We start from the raw sequence: 11,566 nt of genomic DNA, 5'->3' as shown, positions 1-11,566 counted from the left end.
TCTTCATGAGAATAGGATTCTGGTGGTCCGTCAACAAAAAGAAGTCTATGGAATTAGATGGAGATATTACTCAAGGGTATGGACGTGGAACCATGGTTCATGATTTCACAATTAAAATTTAGCAAAGAAGTCTTTTGAACAATTATTTGATGAATTGATGAAAATATTTGGTATGAAGTACATTCTTACATCCAGGTTGATCCAAGATTGCCTGAAAAACTTTTTCTCCTGCGTGACGACCCTGAAAGTTTCAAATGAACATCCAAATATTTTTGATTGAATCAATAGATTCATAAAGGTTATCATTGTTGAAGCTGATAGGCTGATTATTGGATCAACAGCAGTTCAAATAGAAGCCTCAGAAAACTTAGATAACTTCCTTGGCTATTTGTTTAAAGACATAGAACCATGAATTAAAGCAGCACACATATATTTGGAAGAATATGAAGAAGCTTCATTTTTATCTGCAGAATTAGCTCGAAATCTGGATCTGGAACACAAAAAATCTTCAGATTCTTCCTATTCAGCCTATGATTGTAATCTCCATTGACTTGGTTATATTACTGTATACTTGGTCAAGAAGTTTTCGTCGAAATATTGAGAATTTGGATCAAAAACAGCAGATAATCTCTTTTCTCTTTATTGGTCTAGGGAATTTACATACGCAAAAAATATATAAATAAACATTATTGTTTATAATTAAATATCTAAACTAAAAAGACATGATTAGTATACACATGGTTAACAGGTAATGTACATTATTACATGCATTTTATGCAAGGCTGTCCCTAAGCTAAACGATCTTGCAGGTTTTATTTTAAAGAAATTCACCGGTTTTGTGGTAGAAGTTGAAGAAACCTAGATTCTTGCACATTGTAAACAAATGATATTAGGATTAAGGTATATGAGTCTTGTAATTAAAGCATTTCTGGTCTTTCTGTCTCTTCCACCTCTTGTGTCTAGTGAAAGTATTTTGAATGTTTCCATGCTTACAAATATTAATTATCCTGTACTTTCCTGGGGTTTTCTCTTTTCTGTGGGGAAAGACTAGTATCTGGAGCAGATCTTTTTGTAACTGATAGTCACCTTGTACGTGAGGTCATAGTATGTTCTACATTCATCAGATGTTTCTTTTTCTTAGTTGGTTTCATATTTTGATTCAAATCTTATCAATTATCTTCATTCCCTGTTATAGGCGTAGTTATGCGTCTGTCTGTTTCATCATCGACTAAGAGTGAAGGCACATGTCCTTGAATTTTTTCTGTATTAAATACCTCGTTCAACCCATCAACTTCGTCCAAAATCCTAATATCCCAAGATCCATCATTATTAGTCAGTCCATGTATTTATTTTTTATATCCACTTACTTACTTATTTATTGATAATAATTATGTTCGTCTGTTTTGGTTGAGGATGAATAATAGGGGAAAAAAAATATGGTAATAATTGATTCAAAAATTTAATTTGACCCCCCCACAAAAAAAAAATATATATATATATATATAATCCTGTAGAAACCCTTGCCTAGTTAAAAAAATAATGATAACTTTACAAATGATCACAGGGATCACTGTAATCTATATAGCTTGCTGATACGTTAGAACATTCAAAATATGCAAGAATAATTAATAACAGGATTCATATCTTGCTCTAAATAACATATACCTGTTTTTTTGTTGTTGTTGTTTTTTGTTTGTTTGTTCTTTATGTTTTTTTTTTTTTGGGGGGGGGAAGGGTTATTTACACTCTGGAATTTAGTCAATGTTCATATCCCTTACTCTAACGCAGATTATACTTATATGTAATTTAAGATAAAATTGTTTGTTTTCAACCTAAAATACTGGATAAGATTACATATAGGAAGACCAAAAAGCTTAGCCGAGTATCCTATTTTAATTTGCTCTTGAAGTGAGGATGATGATATCGGGATTTTATTCAGAATCTTTTTGCAAAGGAAGTTTTCAAGATGTAAAATTTAATTTTAGTAGTCCTTGTACAATATTTTCTTTTCTATCTTCTTTCCATAATTGTAACTACGTAACTAATTATTTAACAATAATATCGAAGACAGATTTAAAAATCAAGAATATTAAAAATTATAATCGCTTCTTTGGTAATATTGCTGGTTTGTATCCCGAACTTAGGTCTCCAGGAGAGTACTTATTCCTAAATATTAGATTTGGCTAAATACAAAAAAAAACTTTCACTCACAAACAACACAACACTTAACGCATAACTAAAGTTGATAATATTGTAGAGAAAAACGCGCGCAAGGAGAAGGGTGAAAAAAATACATGTAATAACATTGTTTAAAATACTTATGTGATTATCATCTGCCTGCTTTATTATGATTTTTGAGGGTATAACGAAAGTATTTATTAGCAAAATGTTTAATGAAGATATACCACGAATAATTGACTTCGACGTTTTTTATCCGTTACAGTAGATTTTATAACATCACACCCTATGAAATTGTAATTCATTATGCCCCTTATTTTCAGAATAATAGCTAATGAAACGACAAAGTAGAGTATTTCAAAATATATTTGAAGTTCCAAGTTTAAAAAAGAAGGCTTTAATTAAATATAATCTTCATAATAAAAAATATACCATCATACATTTATGTTAAATATACAAAATTAAACAATTGGAATCATATAACTAATAACAATAAATTATATATACAGAATATTGAAATAATAGATTGATCCAAATAATATTTTCTTGTTCTGACACCGGAATCCAGTTAAATATGTCATAACTTTAGGTTGCAAAACACAAGCGAGACGTGGAGTTTTATCAATAAGATAATCACCCCTCTTCTTCATGTGGAAGTTGCTATATACAATTGTGCACATGATAGATCTATCTCTACCGAGGAAATCATACTAACTATTAATAATAAAGTAAATGTCAAAATCATAAAATTAGACAATAAATATACTAATAAAAAAAATGTTACAAATAAATCCCTCTTAAAGATTTAGAGTAAAAGCTAATTATGTAGTAATGCCCGGCGATATTACTCTTTATTAAGAGCAAAAAAAAGATTTCCCCCCCGTTATTTATGCTTGTATAACAACATACTATTATCATGAAGGATATACACAATTGCTAATTATAACGCTACACCCAATGTAACTACCCCCGTTGTTGTGACCATTTAAGCAGTTGTTTTTGCCTTTTATGAGTTTTCTGAACACCATTTCTTGGAGTCTATCAACCATAGCTAAGCCTTAAGTGATAAAAAAAAGTAATATTTATAGACTATGTAATATTGGAAAACCTAATGATTATACCCAAGTCTTTAAGTGAGGAAACTAGTCTCATACAAACTAGTTGCGAACCATCCAAAGCCTACTACCCCCGTTGTTGTGATCATTTAAGCAGTTGTTTTTGCTATTTAATGAGTTGTGTATCATAATTCTTGATATGTTTAGCTAAAATAGAATCGTATTTTATGGTTAGATTTAAAAAAAATTGAATACTTACTGTTAGATAATACAAAATTCAGAGTTCCATTTCGAAATTAGTAAATATTTTATACTTTTTACTGATAACTTGATCGTCATTTGGTGTGTATGCCTCAAAACATTTTTATATATTTTTCTATAAATGACATCCTCCATTAATTTAAAGATGGTTCCTCGGAAAGGGATAGGTTTAACCGTGTATTTCTCCATAAATTTTTTGAACGCAGATGATTACCAATGGATAAGGTTATATTACATGCAATAAGCATCTTTGTGAGATCAGAGTTAAAGTTTAACTTGATGTATTCATCATTAACTTGATTATTTAGATGAATATCCATGCTCTTGATTTGAGATGATGATAATGAGTGGCGTGTAATTCTAGACAGGGGACTAAAGGCACATTTATATCGACAAATCTGATAAACCATCTGTTTCTCATCCGGTAAGTATTTTCCAAATTCCTGGGCCTCCATTTTCAGAAATCCAGACAGAAGGCGACGTTATTTTAGGCATTTTATTCAGTTCATTAACGACTATCACCATCTAATATTATATTAATATTGAATAATAAAGGCGGGAATGATAACGTTCTAGATTGATAGAAGAAGATATATATTATTTAATCAATGATGCCATAAGTATTTCTTCTCTTCTCCTCGCACGCTTTTCTATTCTTACCAAAATTATCACCCTTGGCATAACTATACGTAATATGTTTTTTGTTTTTTTTACTTAATTTGAAAAGTTTTATATAATATGAATAATTGATAAGATCATGCTATTATTTATTAGGTGTAATAATGATGTAACGTTTAAAAAATATAACAAATCAATTAAAGGTATAAATAGTTGAACTACTTCCAATTTGTATAATTATAATTTGTATTAAACACAGGTTTTTACTCGTTTGCCCTTTTTCCGTTCATTCGTTCATTTTGTAGAAAACATTCCGTTCACCGTTCATTCGTTTATTTTTTTTCCTGTTTATTCGTTCATTTTTCCGTTCAATCGTTCACTTTTCCGTTCAATTGTTCATTTTTCCATTCAATCGTTCATTTTTGAATGATTTAATTATTCATTTAATATTTATCTAGTATAATAAGACCAATCTGCAAAATACTCCTTAATATATTTTACTTTCTCAATACATAAAAATGAGCCTCAATGGTGTAGCTTACTAAAATCAAAACAGGCAATCCCAGGGGTCTCGAAATGTAAAGGGCTCCAATGTACTGGTAAAAATGATTGTCTCAATTTTTATAAAATGGTGTCTAATTTATTGAAATTATTTTTTTAACAGTCTCATAATAAGACATCTTCGAAAATTGTCTAGAGCTAGTACTTTTATTCAAATCAACCCCCAATCTCATTTCAACAGCCTCCCTCCTTTAAAAAACAGCTGAACAGACATGTTTTATCATCTTATTCAATAGCAAGGCAGATCTGTGGCATAGTCAAATGCTAAGGCTCCTGTTTATTCAGAGGGTACTATAATGGGTGCAAAAAAAAAAAAAAATATTAAGCTCTGGCTTTAATTTTTAATGGTCAGGCCCTGTCGGTTTTTTTTTTTTTTTTTTTTCTGGCTGATTTTTTCAATGCCCTATTAAATTCCTACTATGTGCTTATCTCCCATAAACTCTCTTCAGACCGGTAGATTCAGTTTTTTTATTATTGTAAGAGAGATTAATGCAATAATTGGGGGGCTTGCCGTATGAGAAGACAAAATTAGTCAAATCGCTTGTATATATTTTTGACTACAACTCGACCTGAATGCAATACTCCCACCAGTTCGGAACTGCATTTCAACGGTCCTCATATTTTCGTGAGTTGTTTTTATATTTATAAGAACATTTTATAACAGATGTTTTTCGTTTTGTACATATTCCAACTTTATATTTCGCATTGACTATTGATGTTACATATTTTAATTATGTATAATATTACCAGAGGTTTGTACTGTTTCTCAGAATATAATAAATGCCTAAGGCAAATAATATATTCAATTTTGTGTGAGAGTGTAACATTAAAAATACATATTATTGGCTAATATACAGGGTGTCCACGATAAATTGGAACGACTTTAAACTTCATCCAGATCCATAATGTGGATATTCGGGGCTAACTCATACTAATATAAAAGGTTGCGTGAACAATACACTATAACTTCCACCACAATTGTTTTGACAACAAACAATAGTCATCATGGAACAAGCAAGGAGAGACGCCATCCTCGAATTGGCTCGCGCGGGACACAAGCCCTCTGCTATCTACAAGCTTCTTAACTATCCCAAGACAAAAAAAAAAGAAAACTGAACTACAGTCATTCGTATTATTGATTTGAAGTTCAAAAATGTTTATAAATTTTTTTGAGTTGTTTATAAACTTGGACATAACGTTCAAATAGTTTCTTGATTCTTTTTTTAGACTTTGAGCTGTCGTCATTATGCTCTTGCCGCTGTTGTTATCACAATGGCGTCGATAAACCGTTTTTAGGAGTTTTAAGTGTTTCTAAATCTCTTCTCCGCCCCCCTCACTATATATCTATTTAAAAAAAAACTATTTATATAAGTAATTATATCGCTATGTTCAAAAAATTTCTGGCTAAGCCTTAAATGGTGGAATCTAGCATCGCTCCTGATCACACATATAACATGAGTATTGGGAACCCAAGAAACATTATGTTTAGGAGGCCAGATAAGAAGGAGATAGTGTATAAGGATGGAAAAACTTAAAAATTATGTCTTGTTTTCGTCATCATCATTTCTATACGATTCCATATCCATTAATAAAAACATTTTTTCCTTTGAAAATCGTTCAAATTCTAGGATTTTAATTTTTCAAACTTGAGTTTTTGTTTAAAAGTTACCTGATATCTGTATAATATTGTCCTAAGTCTAAGCAGCAAATTGCGACATTTTTACAGCTACCACTGGAGATAGATAAGTAAAATCAAGCTTAATAAGATAATTAGATTCTTTTGTAAGTATCTTGCTAGCAAAGATTGGCTCAAAATATTTACATTTCCTTGTAGGTAGAATGAGCATTGCATCTTCATACCGCTTCTAAATGTTTTCTCGTAATTGATCTGCATCACTTTTATCAAAATAGGGGACATAATACCTGCTTTAACATCTCGACAGAATTTGAAGAAACAAATTGGGCGAAGTATTTGATCTTCTAAAAGAACTGTAAACTCAATAACTGAAATTGCTCTAACATTAATTAAGTCGGCTATATTGTCCCCAAATGTCAAAAAATGTTTAAATGCCTATTTCCACAAATAGATTTTTTTTAGTATTTGTTAGTTTGACATCTTTATTTCGATAAGTTTGGTATATTAACCTTTTATTTCGTTTTCATGTTTTAAATATATAAATATAAACACAAATGGTCTAATCTGAGATCTTATAAAATATGATATTCCAATAAAACAACACAACTTTCTGAAACATCAAGAAAATTGCATGAAATTTTCAGAAATTACAGAGTATAGTATTGTAGAAAAGATGATACCCTTCAAATCAATACAATAGATTATGAAAATCGAGTACATGAATATCTTCCTACGCTCAACAGACAATAAATTATAATTATTGAAAAAAAGAGAAAGGTTAAAAACTCAACAATGTACTTTCATACTGCGCTTTTATACGATCAATTACCCCTTATCTGTGATTTTGAAGGCTAACTTGAGATAAATCATTTCACTATTGAGATAGACTGACTTATCCAGCTGTTGCAAGCAAACTGGTGTACAAATTGCACTCAGTTTACGCGTAATGTTTGTAAAAAAAAACTGACAGTAGTATTTGTAATTTAAAAACTGTAGCAAAGATTCCATCAAAAAAGTATTTATTAAGATTTTTATTTTCATATAAAATTTAAAAAAATGAATATTCAATACATCATGTTATTTTAATAACTTTGATCGTATTTGTGAAAATATCAGAAAAAAATATATTATCTCCAATAATTAAATAATTTAGACATATGCATTTCAGTGATTATGTATATAAATACAATATAATTAAAGTATATTATGTATGAGTATCTACTTATGTAAACAATTACAATATAATTTTTAAAATTAAATACAATTCTACTAAGTACAGTTATTACTAATAAAAAAAGGTTTTTGTGTAGGATTTATTTTTAAGTGTGCTCCTAATAGGAAGAATTGGAGGGAAGAAAAAAGTATGTTCATTATGAGCATGAGTGGTACAAAGTGTTCAAAAATGGCTGTGGGATCGTGGAAGAAAAATCAAGGTGATGCTCACTATTTTCTTTGATATCTGCGGTCTGGTGCTTCATAAATCGTTCCAAAAGGGACCAAAGATCAATAAGGAGTACGTTATCGTGAGATAATTCGTCAAAAACAGCCAGAATTCCTGAAGAACAACTTGTGCATTTTACACAACGATAACGTGCCATCGTACAAAGCCACGATTGTGAGCGAATATGAAGCCAAAAACGCAATAAGTACCATAGATCAACCATCATATTAACTTGATTTAGCTCCATGAGACATTCTTTTTGTTCCCCTAACTTCAATTGCCATTCGTTGGGACCCGTTTTGAATCTATTAAATCCATAAAAAATTTTTTGGAAGAAGCCAAAGGCCATGCCAAAAAGTGCCTATAAAAATGTTACAAGGACAGGAAAAGACGTTGGCATATTTGTAATGCATCCCATGGAGATTAATTTGAAGGAAAGAAAATAAATTTTAATGAATAAATGTGAAATATATTTTAAAGTGAACAAGTCCTGGTACTTTTTTAAAGAATATGTCGTGGAATGGGGGATTAATATATTGTGCCAAGAACTGTTTGGATGAATTTGCATAAAAAAATAGCTTATGTTCAAATCTTATGTCCATCAATTCAAAAAAATAAAAAAGAACTGTAAACTCAATAACTGAAATTGCGCTAACATTAATTAAGTCGGCTATATTGTCCCCAAATGTCAAAAAATTAATATATTGTGTCTAAATATGTTAAGAATGCACATACATTTACGAATTCAATTTGCGATTATGAAAGAAAATAGAGTAGCTTGTTCTAGTTTTGGAGGCCGAAGCATGTTTATGCAAAATAAAGTAAATTAAATAAATTATTATTTTAGTAATTATTCCATTTACTTAAAATAAATAATCGTGAATGTAAGCTCAATATAATTATATGTACCAATACAACATAATCTCCAATCCCATCCAAATTTTGAAGAGTTGTTCTCAACACCAGAACAAATGCTCTACCTTTAAGTTCTTGAAAAAGATAGAGAGAGCTATCAGACCTTACACAATTTACTTACAGTAAGGAGGATTGAAAGTCAATTTAATAAATGTTGTGTCAGCTGCATATAAATGAATTGACATTGATAAAGATATTTTGAAAAAAGATGATGGACAGCAAGGACCTATCATAGTATATATCAGGCCTTAATAGAAAAATCCATAAATACCGACTTAATTATGGCAATCGTTCATCTCAAGACTGATCCAAGAAAGGTAAGATGAATGACTAAATATATTTTGGTAGATTAAGTACGTTAACTTTACCAAATTGCCTTGATTATTTAATTTTATGGAGAAACAAACTCCAAACTTTATTTTTTTTAACAGGTAGGAGTAATTGGCTATGATCCTTTACCACAACATTAACTTTTCTTTACTGTCGCACAGGTATACAATAAAGTTGTATTCTAAACCGGAAAAATAACTCTTGCAGTTTAAGAATCAAATTAATACCGAAATAGTTATTTTTGTGAATGAATTAATTTAATGTACACATATGTTGTTCATATTAACCTTCAATCAAAAAATGGACTTTGTCAAAGTTAGTAAAAAATGTCAGAAATGGTAAGAAATGGCATATTTGTACCAAAATTGTCTTTTTTGAGTCGCTCGTAAATTAAATGTACTTTTCATGTTTGCTAGTGTTTCGTTTATATGTAAAAAAATTAAATTTATTTCAATGTGAAGTTGAATGAAATATAGTATAACACAATGTGTTGTTTTTTGTTTTGTTTTTTGTCAAAGAACAATAACTTCGACTAAGTTTAAATTTTGGCATTTTATGTTAATGAAACAGAGAACTCCAAATTATTTAGTTTCTTTCCCCTTTTATTTGTATCCTTATGTAAAGTAAAGATAATTATTTAACCTAAAACCATAATAAAATACATTTTCAAATAATCTTATGAATTTATATTTTATGTGCTAATAATAATCCAATGATAATAAAAGCAATAATAACATAGAAAAATAATTTCTAAAAATATTATTATATTTTCCTTACATAATTGAACTAAAAAATATGTTATGAAACGAAAAATTTTAAATTCATTAAATCTGATTCGATATGTACAATTGGTAAGTTGAGATTTTTGAATACAGTATTCAAAGCCAATTGTACATCAATTTCTGTTAATTAATCAACTTTTTTCTATAAGATATTCTTTATATTGAATTTACATTCATTATATTTTTTATATTGTCTTGTAGTTCATAACATATTAAATTACCCAAAAACGCAAGTTTTCACCTCAAAAGCTCAGAATTTGAAGAAATCTATTATGGTTTACAATTTTTAGGTTAATTGCAAAAGTATCCATTTTTTATTTTTTTTTACTTATTGAAATAAATGTTTTTATTCCATATTTTAATAATAACAAGAACATGAAAAAGGAAAATTGATCAAAATCAAACTACATTTATTATCCCTTCTAGACGAGAGGAAAAAAAAATCGTCTGGTGGCTCGCACAAAAGAAAAAAGAAAAACAAAATATAGACAATTAAATAAATGTAAACAATTATTAGTATAAAATCATTTATATGAAGTGGATCATGTACAGCTTACAGTTGGAGTTTCAGGAAAGATACTGGTGATTCCAAATGGAAGACAAATTCTATCTTTGTAGACATTGTCGACTTTTTGCGCCCATGTACAATAATTTAAAGTAACCCTTGTGCTTTTGCAGGATTTTAAAGGAGCCCAAGAAGGTTGGAGAAAGAGATTCTCCGATTGGCTTTTTTTTACGAAGACGTAGTCAGTCATGTTCAGAGGATTTTCGAACGTTTCTCTCTAGGTTAATCGTAGAGAACATCAGGTACTTTCTCCATTTTGGGGAAGAAACGCCTCACATCGGCATATACTATCATTAGTTAATTCCAGATGGTTGTATGTTCATAAAAGACAGAAAGTCACCGTAAATACTTTTTGCAGAGTTATAACTCCAAGTCCTTGTAAAACTCAGAGTAGAATAAGGGATCCACGTCAAAGTAATTATTGGCTATACTTTTGTATTTTTGCTGATTTTAGATGATCTAATACAGTATTTTGGTATCTAAGCTGTTCTCCTTTATTATTGTCAATATATTGAAAATTCAAAGGAATAAAAATAATTTTTATAAATCCTGGAGTCTATAACATTATAGTACACTTACGAAAGGTGAATTAATTAATTAAATGTGAAGGTGGTATGTATTGATAATAAATAATATTGAATTTTGATTCAAACTCTTTCATTGAATGACTATAGGGTGTTCGGGGTGATTTGGCTATACAAAATGTTTCATATCTTTCACATTAATACTTCATGAACGGTCTGGATTAAGCGAGGCTTGAAATACAGAATAGTAATCTACTTAATTAAACATGATTGTAGTTTTGATCCCTCATTTCACATGAACAATGTCCTTTCGATTTTTAAAGTTGACAAGACTTTTCTGATCTTTTGCCTTTAGCAACTTCGGTTTCAATTACTGATTTCTTTTCAGAGTTACGAACTCTATTTGACTTATTGATGTTATTGGTTTTAATATTTAAAAAAGATAGGTTCGCTCCATTGAAAGGAACTATTGATGTGTTCCCGGCGTTCTATTCAGCCACTTTTCTTAAACCAGATGATTTGCTTTAGTATTGGTTTCTTCTCCATGGTTTATTTTACATTTTCTGCATTCAAGAAGTCGTCTATTTCCTTGGGAATTGACTTGGTTTCAGTAATATTTTTGTAATTATCTTCTTTTGCATCATCAAAGCATAAAAAAGTATGATATTCCAAATGAAATTGCTGAATTAAGTTAATTGTA

The 11,566-nt window shown here is 29.7% G+C and overlaps 1 long non-coding RNA gene across 2 annotated transcripts; it reads right to left on the bottom strand.

The window, feature by feature from the left end:
* Positions 1-624: 624 nt before the first annotated feature.
* On the bottom strand, positions 625-1,481 carry LOC121116408 (uncharacterized). 2 transcript variants are annotated; one of them, XR_005863848.2, is made up of 2 exons: positions 1,368-1,481; positions 625-1,305 (listed from the first exon to the last, which is right to left on the bottom strand). It is a non-coding gene; the product is annotated as an uncharacterized lncRNA (long non-coding RNA). The 2 variants fall into 2 exon arrangements; XR_005863847.2 differs by having other exon boundaries at positions 1,372-1,481.
* Positions 1,482-11,566: the final 10,085 nt, after the last annotated feature.

This window comes from Lepeophtheirus salmonis, unplaced genomic scaffold, assembly GCF_016086655.4.
Source record: "Lepeophtheirus salmonis unplaced genomic scaffold, UVic_Lsal_1.4 unplaced_contig_122_pilon___fragment_2___debris, whole genome shotgun sequence".
Taxonomy (NCBI): domain Eukaryota; kingdom Metazoa; phylum Arthropoda; class Copepoda; order Siphonostomatoida; family Caligidae; genus Lepeophtheirus; species Lepeophtheirus salmonis.
Note: the sequence above shows the minus strand (reverse complement) of the source record. Positions and strands in the feature narration are given on the sequence as shown.